The sequence below is a fragment of the Thermobia domestica genome, chromosome 2, assembly GCF_964235325.1.
Source record: "Thermobia domestica chromosome 2, izTheDome1.hap1.1, whole genome shotgun sequence".
Taxonomy (NCBI): Eukaryota; Metazoa; Arthropoda; class Insecta; order Zygentoma; family Lepismatidae; genus Thermobia; species Thermobia domestica.
The window spans coordinates 158491546-158503349 of NC_137455.1; positions in this window are offsets into that span (position 1 = coordinate 158491546).

Here is an 11804-nt window from a genome sequence, read left to right on the forward strand (position 1 = left end):
CCAAGGACTTCCAAGCGGCTTATTTCTTTACGGTTTACGTCGATGCAACTCAAAATCTATTTTTTACTTTGCAATAATAGCATGTTGCAAGTTTTGAGAACGTTACGCTCTGCAATTTTGCGAACGCTATTACGAAATGAACCCTCAAGTTAAATGCAGATGAATACGAAAAAGCTATTAGCAATGAAATTGTTTAACTATTCACCGAGTTATAGACGACACCAGTAGCATACGCAGAAATTCGTAAGGAAGGGAATTCAAGCTTACAAGTAAATAGAACGTGAGGTGTTTGTATACCTATCTTAGTATGGTAAATGTTTTTTCTTCCAAAATAACTTGTTGATGGGGGTTGAATACCCCGAAGTCCCAACTTGTGACACTTCTCCTTGATCTGATACATGACTACCTTGGAACATTATTCCGCACCAGTCTTCTCAAAAACCATCATATAGTAACGCAGTGCAAAAATTGTAAAAATCAATTGTAACTGCTATGCCGATCATCGCAATGAGTTTGGTTTGTCTAAAGATATTCCAAGAAGAAAAGTAATAACGTTAATAGAAGATATCGTTCGATTATTTGGATATAATTTTAAAAAAGTACTATAGCCTAACAACTTTATCAGTATTATTATCTGGAATGGTTATTATTAAGGTCAGGGAGTTTATGTTATAATATATATTTATTTTACAAGGAAACCGGATAATGGGGCGCAATCTTCGCCTGTGTGAAGTTGGCCCCCCAAAAGTTTGGACGACACGAGATATTTATTGGGCCAGAAAGTACTTCATTTGGGCTGTTTGGGCTAGCAACTTTTAGCGTTTGGGCTACTCTGGAAACAAAGTTACAGCCTCACAAAGTTTGAGGGGCCAACTTCACGTTAGCCCCCCAAGTGTTTGGGCCAGACGAGATTTTTATTGGGCTAGGTAGTACTTCGTTTGGGCTGATTGGGTCAGCAACTTTCAGCGTTTGGGCTATTATAGTTTCCGAAATATGGGCTATTAAGCTTTTTGAAAAGTGATTTTCCTGCTACTTTTGTCGGGGCCAACTTCACTAATATGATATTTCTGACAAACATATTTATTGGAATTTACAGTACTTTGTGTCCACTAGTAGTTTAGGAAGTTTCAAGATTTGGGCTGTTTTCGAAACAGAATTAGAGCTTCACAAAGTTTGTGGGGCCAACTTCACATTAGCCCCCAAGTGATTGGAGATTAAACCAGACGAGATTTTTGTTGGGCTGGATAGTACTTCGTTTGGGATGATTGGGTCAGCAACTTTTAGCGTTTGGGCTAATATAGTTTCCGAAATATGGGCTATTAAACTTTTTGAAGTGTGATTTTCCTGCTTCTTTTGTCGGGGTCAACTTCACTAATATGATATTTCTGACAAACATGTTTATTGGAATTTACAGTACTTTTTGTCGACTAGCAATTTAGGAAGTTTCAAAATTTGGGCTGTTTTCGAAACAGAATTAGAGCTTCACAAAATTTGGGGGGCCAACTTCACGTTAGCCCCCAAGTGATTGGGCCAGACGAGATTTTTATTTGGCTGGATAGTACTTTGTTTGGTCTGATTGGGTCAGCAACTTTTAGCGTTTTGGCTATTATAGTTTCCGAAATATGGGCTATTAAACTCTTTGAAAAGTTATTTTCCAGCTTTTCTTTCGGGGCCAAGTTTACTAATATGACATTTCTGACAAATACGTTTACTAGAATTGGCAATACTTTGTGTCGACTAGTAGTGTAGTAAATTTCAAGATTTGGGCTGTAGTTGAAATAGTTGGACCTTCACGAAGTTTGGGGGGGGGCTACGTTCAAGCCCTTCCAAGTGACTGCACCTGACGAAAATTTCATTGGGCTGGATAGAACTTCGTTTGGGGTGATTGGGTGATCAAGTTTTAGTGTTTTGGGCTATTAATATTTGGTCTGTATTTCAAAGAGGTTAGACCTTCAGATATTTTGCTGCCGGAAATTATAGGTTTCAATGTAATAAGTAGGGATTTTTTTTTATCTTATAAACTGTTTGGACTATACATCGGTGGAACACCAAATGGTGAAGAAAGATGCAATGTTCCACACATTATGCAAGAGGTTTTGACACAGAATTTCGTCATAATTAATATCTACGATAGTACTAAATTTACATTTAGCAGAGGTTGGAAGTGGTCACCCAAAACCATTAAAATGATTCCGTGCGATTTCGCACTGTATAGTTTCACACAGTGCTCATTATCGAGCAATTTCGCACCGTCTTCTTTATCGGATTAATCATTCTGCAGGTGTGGTGCATTCTCACACGGTCCACCTGTCAATCATGTGATTCATCCTGAAACCGCTTTCACTATAGGGGCAGGGAGGACAGAAAAATGTCAACTAAATAAGAACAGAAACTGAGCAAACACAATTTAAAAGAAATATGAACAATTGAATTAATACTACCTCAATTGACCCGATGGCTTGAGCAGGCTGGGTTGAAATGAGTGCATCGGCTCGGTTTGACTAGGCTCAACTGAGCCCATGGCTCGAGCCGGCTCGGTTGGATGAGTTGTAAGCTCGGCCAACTTCTCGGTTCAGCTCGATAGTGAATGAGCTGTGACCTGAGCAGCTCGAGCCGTTGACAGCCCTAAATCCGGGCCAAGCATTTTTGAACATGTTTGCCCGATGCCCTATAACATTTAATGATTTTTGGCTCGAGCTCGAATACTTGCTTCTCCGGAACTCAAACCGAAAAGCTCGTAAACGGTGTCATTGCCTCCTAGACTCGCCTTGGATTTTGGTATTCAGATATAAACCGCCTGTCTTTCCTCTTTATATGCTGTGTTGTTAATAATAATAATAATAATAATAATAATAATAATAATAATAATAATAATAATAATAATAATAATAATAATAATAATAATAATAATAATAATAATAATAATAATAATAATATAAAGGAGACTAGTTACAATACTGTATGCTCCTTGAGACTCCATTGGGAATCAAACCTGGAGCTTTTGCATCAAACACAGGTATATATTATTCACGTATTCACGAAAGGCTTACGAATGAATGGATATAAAAATTATTTGGACATAATTCTTCAAGGTTTGACGTAATTCAATTATGTATGTAGTATATATAATTTTCACCAGTGTCTTATTCATAGGTCAGATTACCGTATATAACCAAACAATTGTAAAGTTATTGCTTTTACACTTTATTAAGACAGTAAATTGTTTTCCAGTCTAAATTTAGGAGATTAAAGCTTATAACTACTTACACAAAATTAGCGCTGTCAAAAATTCAGATTCACAAAATTCGGATTTAGAATTTCAACTGAAAGCGAAATCCGAATGTCCCATAATAAAATGTCAGAAACCGAAATTAGAGTTTCGGATAATGAAATGTCAAGAACCGAAAACGGACTTCGGATAATGAAATGACGAAAGCCGAAATCCGGATTTCGTATAATGAAATACTAAAATCTGGATATATGCGTGTTGGGCAGCATTAGGCAAAATCTTATGAAAAACAATTCCAAATTGTATTACATAAAGACGAAGAAAACATCGTATATTTGAGTATATAGTGACTGGTATCATAATCTATCTCAAATTAGTTGGCAAAAGTATAATCTCCATTATAAATAACATTTAAAGAACTAAAAAAAAAAAAAAAAGAGAGAGAGAGAGAAATTGCACTAAGTAGTAAAAGTATTTGTCACAAATATCACATTAGTGAAGATAACCCTGACAAAAGAAGCAGGAAAATCACTTTTCAAACAGTTTAATAGCCCATATTTCGGTAACTATATTAGCCCAAACGCTAAAAGTTGCTGACCCAATCAGCCCAAACGAAGTACTATCCAGCCCAACAAAAATCTCGTCTGGTCCAAACACTTGGGGGACTAACGTGAAGTTGGCCCCCCAAATTTTGTGAAGCTCTAATTCTGTTTCGAAAACAGCCCAAATCTTGAATCTTCCTAAACTACTAGTGGACACAAAGTACTGTAAATTCCAATAAATATGTTTGTCAGAAATATCATATTAGTGAAGTTGACCCCGACAAAAGAAGCAGGAAAATCACATTTCAAAAAGTTTAATAGCCCATATTTCGGAAACTATAATAGTCCAAACGCTAAAAGTTGCTGACCCAATCATCCCAAACGAAGTACTATCCAGCCCAATAAAAATCTCGTCTGGCCCAAACACTTGGGGGGCTAACGTGAAGTTGGCCCCCCAAATTTTGTGAAGCTCTAATTCTGTTTCGAAAACAGCCCAAATCTTGAAACTTCCTAAACTGCTAGTCGACACAAAGTACTGTAAATTCCAATAAACATGTTTGTCAGAAATATCATATTAGTGAAGTTGGCCCCGACAAAAGTAGCAGGAAAATCACTTTTCAAAAAGCTTAATAGCCCATATTTCGGAAACTATAATAGCCCAAACGCTAAAAGTTGCTGACCCAATCAGCCCAAACGAAGTACTACCTAGCCCAATAAAAATCTCGTCTGGCCCAAACACTTGGGGGGCTAACGTGAAGTTGGCCCCTCAAACTTTGTGAGGTTGTAACTTTGTTTCCAGAGTAGCCCAAACGCTAAAAGTTGCTAGCCCAAACAGCCCAAATGAAGTACTTTCTGGCCCAATAAATATCTCGTGTAGCCCAAACTTTTGGGGGGCCAACTTCACACAGGCGAAATCTTCACGTATCAGGTGAAAACCAGCTGAAATAAGCAAAGTTGATAGGACATATTTTGACATATTTTCCACATTTTCCAATTTGGAAACTTTTTTTTTTTTTTTTTTTTTTTACTTTTTTAATGATAGACATATTTCTATATATGTATTTTGGAATATAGTTGCACAAAATTGATAATTTTTAAAACTTTTTCTTATATGCCTTCTGTCAAAGTAATAAAATCCGCGTTCTCGCTGTGGTCGATAGAACTTGCATCAGACTATGCGAAACGCATTTGGCTTTCTACCAGGTTAAAATTTAGTACGGGATAAATAATACCGCCTTGCTGTATAATGCCGAAAATCGCATAAAACAAAAAGCTCTCTGGTCATTGTTGAACGTGCGCACGACAATCACAACTGTTTTTTTCTTCACTTTTTTCCTTCTTAACAAAAACAAACAAATTAGCATTTTGTGCTGAAAAATAGTTATTTTTACCTCAGTGAAAATCAACAGTAGTTTTAGCCAGGCGTGCAGCGGAGCAACAGCAAGTGTAGAGAATGCCTCCTGTGAAGCAATATGTTTCGTTGAAGTTGAGAGCATACGTTGCGGAATTTGGGAGCGATGTGTTCTCTACAGATGACAAGATATTGTTCTGTAAATTTTATGAATCCAGTGTGAGATATTCGAAGAGATCTTCTGTATTGCGACATTTAAATGCGACGAAGCATAAAAGAAATGTGTGTAGGAAGAAAGCGAAATCACAAACGCTACTTCAACATGTGACATCGTCCCAAAGCAGTCGAATATCCCCTTTCTCCAAGGACTTGTGTAAAGCATTTATCGCATCTCTCTGTGGAAGTTGGAAAACACTAATCTTCGTGAGTTTTTGGTGAAGTACTGCGACAAGGAAATCCTTCATGAATCCACACTTAGGAAGGCCTATGTGGAAAATGTCTATAGTGAAACTATGTGTAACATCCGGCACAAAGGAAAAAATAAAAATTTCTGATTATTAGTGGGCGAAACGACAGACTGTTGCGGACGTTATATAGCCAATGTTGTGCTTGGCATTTTAGAACCGGAACAGACTGGAGAAATTTTCCTTGTGCATGTTCAGCAGTTGAAGATGGTTAACCATTCTACAATCGCTGGCTGTATTGGAAACGCAAAGCAGGTGGTTTTTCCAGAAGACGTTCGTTGTGACAGGCTTCTCGTACTTGTAATGGATGCAGCTAGGTATATGGTGAAAGCAGGAAAAGCCTTGAAAGTTCTATATCCAAGGGCGCCGATCCTGGGGAGGTCGAGGGTTCCCGGGCCCCTCAAAGCTCATGTGAGCCTCTAGTGTATTTATGAATATACAATATTTGGCATAATTTGAATGCAATTTGCCTTAACATCCTCATACATATACCTTCTGCGTCTGAGTGCCCCCCCCCCCCAATTTACAGAGTAATCGGCGCCCTTGTCTATATCTCAAAATGATCCACATTACCTGTCTGGCACACTGAGTCCACAGACTATGTGAAAAAAATTAGAGCAAGGTAGATTGCTTTGTGTCAAATATGAAGAAAATTTTCTTGAAGTGTCCATCACTACGCCAGGCCCTAAAGGAGACTGCTCCGGATATTGCTTTGCCATCACAGTCGGTGGTGACACGGTGGGGAACATGGTTTAAAGCAATTCAATATTACTGGGCCAATCTGCCTATTCTTGCCGAAATAGTTGCTGGATTTCAAACTGAAGATGCAGCATGTATTAGTGTTGTTCAGGAATTGCTTAATAATATTAAATTAAAAGATTATGTGTACATTTCTGCAAATTTTGAGTTTCTGGTGTCATCCATTGAGTGATTGGAGACAAATGGTCTCAATGTGCAAGACTGTCTTGAAACCGTAGAAGATGTTAGAACAAAGTTGTCAACAGCAAAGGACATAGCAGATTTGGTGAAAGACAAGTTCACTGCCATCCTGAACAATCATCCTGCATATGGCACTTTCATCAACATCGCCGCTGTTCTGAGTGGTAACGGAGAATTAACTCTCAAAAATGTTGAGGAAGATTTAACACATGCTGACAGTGGCGTAACTGAGAAGCCCGCAGGGACTGCAATGCGGGGAGATCCGCAGGGTTTGGGGGCCCACCGCGAAGCAAATGTCATGAACTACGGGCTACAAAAAGTGAGCTGAGTGCGGAATATCCATTTCCCTGAACAACATTATTTACTTTAGAAAAGAAAAATATGCTCTAGGTGAAAATTCATCCATTCTAGCAACATCAGTTAAAAAACTCATCTTAGCACTCGAAGGTTAAGGGAAAATAAGTTTTGCCTTTTTCGGTGAGTATTCATTTTAATTGTAATTTTATTATATTCCATGGATTTATTAATCATTGTCTTCTACAGTAGGAAGGGGAGTATGGAAAGGGCGACCCAAAAAATAATCCTGCGGGGGGCCCGGCATTTTTGTGTTACGCTACTACCTGCAGATACAGTATGTTTGAGGTTTGCTCCTTTGACTTCGTGCTATATGGAAAGTACTCGTACATTCTCACGCTACAAGTCGCTGCTTGTAGATAATAGGCGAAGTTTCACAGAAGAGAACCTGGAGAAGGTCTTCGTATCACAATGCAATGCTTAAAATTACTTTTGCCTATTGATTTGTCCTATCTTTATTTTTCATTTTCAAGTTATAGCATAGTATGACATTGAAATATATACATTCTCTCCATTTGTATATATATATATATATACTATGCGATCAAAAGTATCCGGACACCTAGCTGAAAATGACTTACAATTTCGTGGCGCCCTCCATCGGTACTGCTGGAATTCAATATGGTGTTGGCCCACCCTTAGCCTTGATGACAGCTTCCACTCTCGCAGGCATACTTTCAATCAGGTGCTGGAAGGATTCTTGGGGAATGGCAGCCCATACTTCACGGAGTGCTGAACTGAGGAGAGGTATCGATGTAGGTCGGTGAGGCCTGGCACGAAGACGGCGTTACAAAACATCCCAAAGGTGTTCTATCCCTTTCCGGCTTTTTGGGCTATTTTTTAGATTTTCAGTCAAGCAGCACACTGCATCGTCATTATTTAACCTAGGATCATGGATTATACCTCATTCTCTTCAGAATAGAGCTGGCTTTCAAATGGTATCATTTGCATGCCCATACCATATACCAGGAGAGGGAAAATTGATGTCGAAGGGAAAATTCTGAAGGGATTTTTTTGTCCAACTTTGGGCCCCCCTGCCCCCCCTGTGTGAACGTAGAGACCTCCAAAAAATCTGATAAATAGTACTTGGTAAACTAAATGCGTGTCCCAAATTTCAAGTTTCTATCTTGAATAGTAAGGGCGAGAGAAATTTTATCAGGAATTCCCACAATGCCCAAAATTACCGCAAAACACCATGATCTCAGGGAAAAAATTTCCTGAGACATCCCTAATTACCCTAGGGTCATGTTTCGCCCATCATTCTCTTCAGAATAGAACTGCCTTTCAAACGGAATGACTCATGTGTCTCTATCATGTATGTAAGGCGGGAAAATCCCGAAGAAAGGGATTTTTTGGCCTAAAAATCCCTTTTTTCAACTTTTGCCCCTCTGGACTCACCCTGTTTTTACGCAGAAATCGGAAAAAATCTGGTAAATACTACTCGGTGGACTGAATGTTTGTGCAAAATTTCAATCTTCTACGTGAAAAATAGGCCCGCCAAAAAAATGTACCGACCATGTCCCATTTTTACCCTATACAGAAGTATATTTTGATAAAAATTCACTGAGACGGCCCTAATTATCCTGGAATAATAACTCGACCGTCATTCTCTTCAGAATGGAACTGCCTTTCAGACGGTATGACTCACGTGTCTCCATCATGTATGTGTGGCGGGAAAATCATGAAAATCGGGATTTTTTGGGTCTAAAATCCCTTTTTTCAACTTTTTTCCCCTCTGGACCCCCAATGTTTTAATGCAGAGATCTGAAAAAATCTGATAAATACTACTAGGTGGGCTGAATGTTTATCAAAATTTCAATCTTCTAGGTGCAAAAATAAGCCCGCCAAAAAAATAAACCGACCTTGTCCCATTTTTCCTTATATAGAAGTATATTTTTAAAAAATTCCCTGAGACATCCCTAATTACCCTAGGATAATAATTCGACCGTCATTCTCTTCAGAATGAAACTGCCTTTCAGACGGTATGACTCACGTGTCTCCATCATGTATGTGAGGCGGGAAAATGACGAAAAACGGGATTTTTGGGGTTAAAATATTCAAATATGTGCAAAATTTCAATCTTCTACGTGAAAAAATAAGCCCGCCAAAAAATAATGAACATAGGCTTCATAAGGGAAAATTTATATTTCAAAATTATGACGTCATCACCTCCTATGTCTGGACGCAGGACGGTCTGAAACCATACGTAATGTCTTCAACAATGTCTGTGGACTTGAAAAACAAAAAAAAGCCGGACGAAAAAGCTCAAATAGAAGAGAAATAACGCAATGTACCATGAAAAACGCGCATGGTACAAATTGTACCATAAGATCCCCAAAGGGCTATAGGATTCAAGTCAGGACTCTGTACTGGCCAGTCCATTAAGGGATGTTATGGTCGTATAACCACTTCGTCACAGGCTGTGCAGTATGAACAGGTGCTCGATCGTGTTGAAAGATGCAATCGCTATCCCCGAATTGCTCTTCAACAGTGGGAAACAAGAAGATACTTAAAACATCAATGTAGGCCTGCGCTGTGAGAGTGCCATGCAAAACAACAAGGGGTGCAAGCCCCCTCCAAGAAAAACTCGACCACACCATAACACTACCAGCTCCGAATTATACTATTGGCACTACACACGCTGACAGTTGACATTCAACGGGCATTCGCCATACCCACACCCTGCCATCGGATCGCCACATTGTGTACCGTGATTCGTCACTCCATACAACGTTTATCGACTGTTCAATCGTCCATTGTTTACGCTCCTAACACCAAGCGAGGCGTCGTTTGGCATTTACCTGCGTGATGTGTAGCTTATGAGTAGCCGCTCGACCATGAAATCCAAGTATTCTCACCTCACCCCTAACTGTCATAGTACTTGGAGTGGATCCTGATGCAGTTTGGAATTCCTGTGTAATGGTCTGGATAGATGTTTGCCTATTACACTTTACGACTCTCTTCAACTGTCGGCGGTCTCTGTCAGTCAACAGACGAGGTCGGTGTGTACGCTTTGGTGCTGTACGTGTCCCTTCACGTTTTCAATTCAATATCACATCAGACACAGTGGACCTAGAGATGTTTAGGAGTGTGGAAATCTCGCGTACAGACTTCTGACACAAGTGACACCCAATCATCTGACCACGTTCGAAGTCCGTGAGTCCCGCGGAGCGCCCCATTCTGTTTTCTCACGACGTCTAATGGCTACCGAGGTCGCTGATGAGTACCTGGCAGTAGGTGCAGCACAATGCACCTAATATGAAAAAGGTATGTTTTGGGGGTTTCCGTTTACTTTTGATCACATAGTGTATATATATATATATATATATATATATATATATATATATATATATATATATATATATATATATATATATACAGGGTGGTAGGTAACTCCAACGACAAACTTTGGGAGGCGATTCCTTATACGAAATGAAAGAAAAAAGTTCTAATAAACATGGGCCGGAAAATGCCTCCTTTCAGAGCTATGATCCATTGAAAATTCGAAAAATCATTTTTCGAAACTCCCTAGCTTAGAAACTATAGGACCTATCCCAAGCGGTTTAAGGAATTACACAGGAACTGGTATACGCTCTATCTAAATATCGATGATTCAGAAGTTACCAGTATCAGCGAAACGAACGCACCAGTTGTACTTAGAAGAGTATTCCTATACTTCAACTTCCTTTTTACAGTTCCTTTCACCGACAACGAAGGATGGTAAAACATGGATATTCAGATAGAGAACATACTAGTTCCTGTGTAACAATTCCTTAAAACGCTTGGGATAGGTCCTATAGTTGCTAAGTTATGGAGTTTTGAAAAATGATTTTTCGAATTTTCAATGGAGGCATTGGAGACTCTAAAAGAAGGCATTGTTCGACGTATGTTTATTAGAACTTTTTTCTTTCATTTCGTATAAGGAATCGCCTCCCAAAGTTTGTCGGTGGAGTTTCCTACTACCCTGTATATATATATATATATATATATATATATATATATATATATATATATATATATATATATATATATATGTATATGTATGTGTGTGTGTGTGTGTGTTCAACTAAAAGAAACTGAAATCACAAGTTTAGAGATTCGTTACAAGCTGTTCAAATTAACAAGAAAAACCTTCTATAATTGTTTTATTGAAAAATGTTCCTTTTGTAACCGTAAGCTAAGTAAAATAAAACACTAAAAAAATACGATAGAAGTTTCCTTTTAAAATATGTTTAGAAATACAACTAGAAAATATTCCTTTTGTAGCTGTCAACTAAGTTCAAATAAAACATTTTTAAAAAACACCAAAAAATCAAACCACAAAATGTTCCCTAAAAATGAGTTTGTAAATTAAGCACTCATATTCTAATTTTTTTCTCTGTTTTAGGGAGATGACATTTTTGACTTGTTGTAAATTTTCGTGACATTTTTTCAAGTTTTTATTACATATTTACATACATTTTTACAGTTTTATATGGCATAAAGCCCCGGGCTCTAGTTATTATAGTGTAATTACTTATTGGTATTACTATGTGCACCATTTTGTGTTATTATATTTATTTCTGTCACTGTTTATTTAGTCATAATAACATCTTTAGCAACAGGAAGTGCTTTAATAACCAGTTTATACAAATTTAACATTAACAAGAAGAGGAATGAACATAAAACTATTGTTATTTTAGAGAACAATTGAAAATAATAGTAATATTAAATGGAAATATTGATTAAGAATATTTTTAAAATACTGTGAAAAAATAAACAAACATTTACAAAATTTGCTCTATAAAAATAATTGAAATACGGAAATGGAAAATCATTACCTGATGACATACGATGTCTTATTATAGGCTCTTATTAATAATTAATTACTTTCAAATATACCGAATAAACCTTTGTTCATAACTTAATATAAAAACTAATATTAA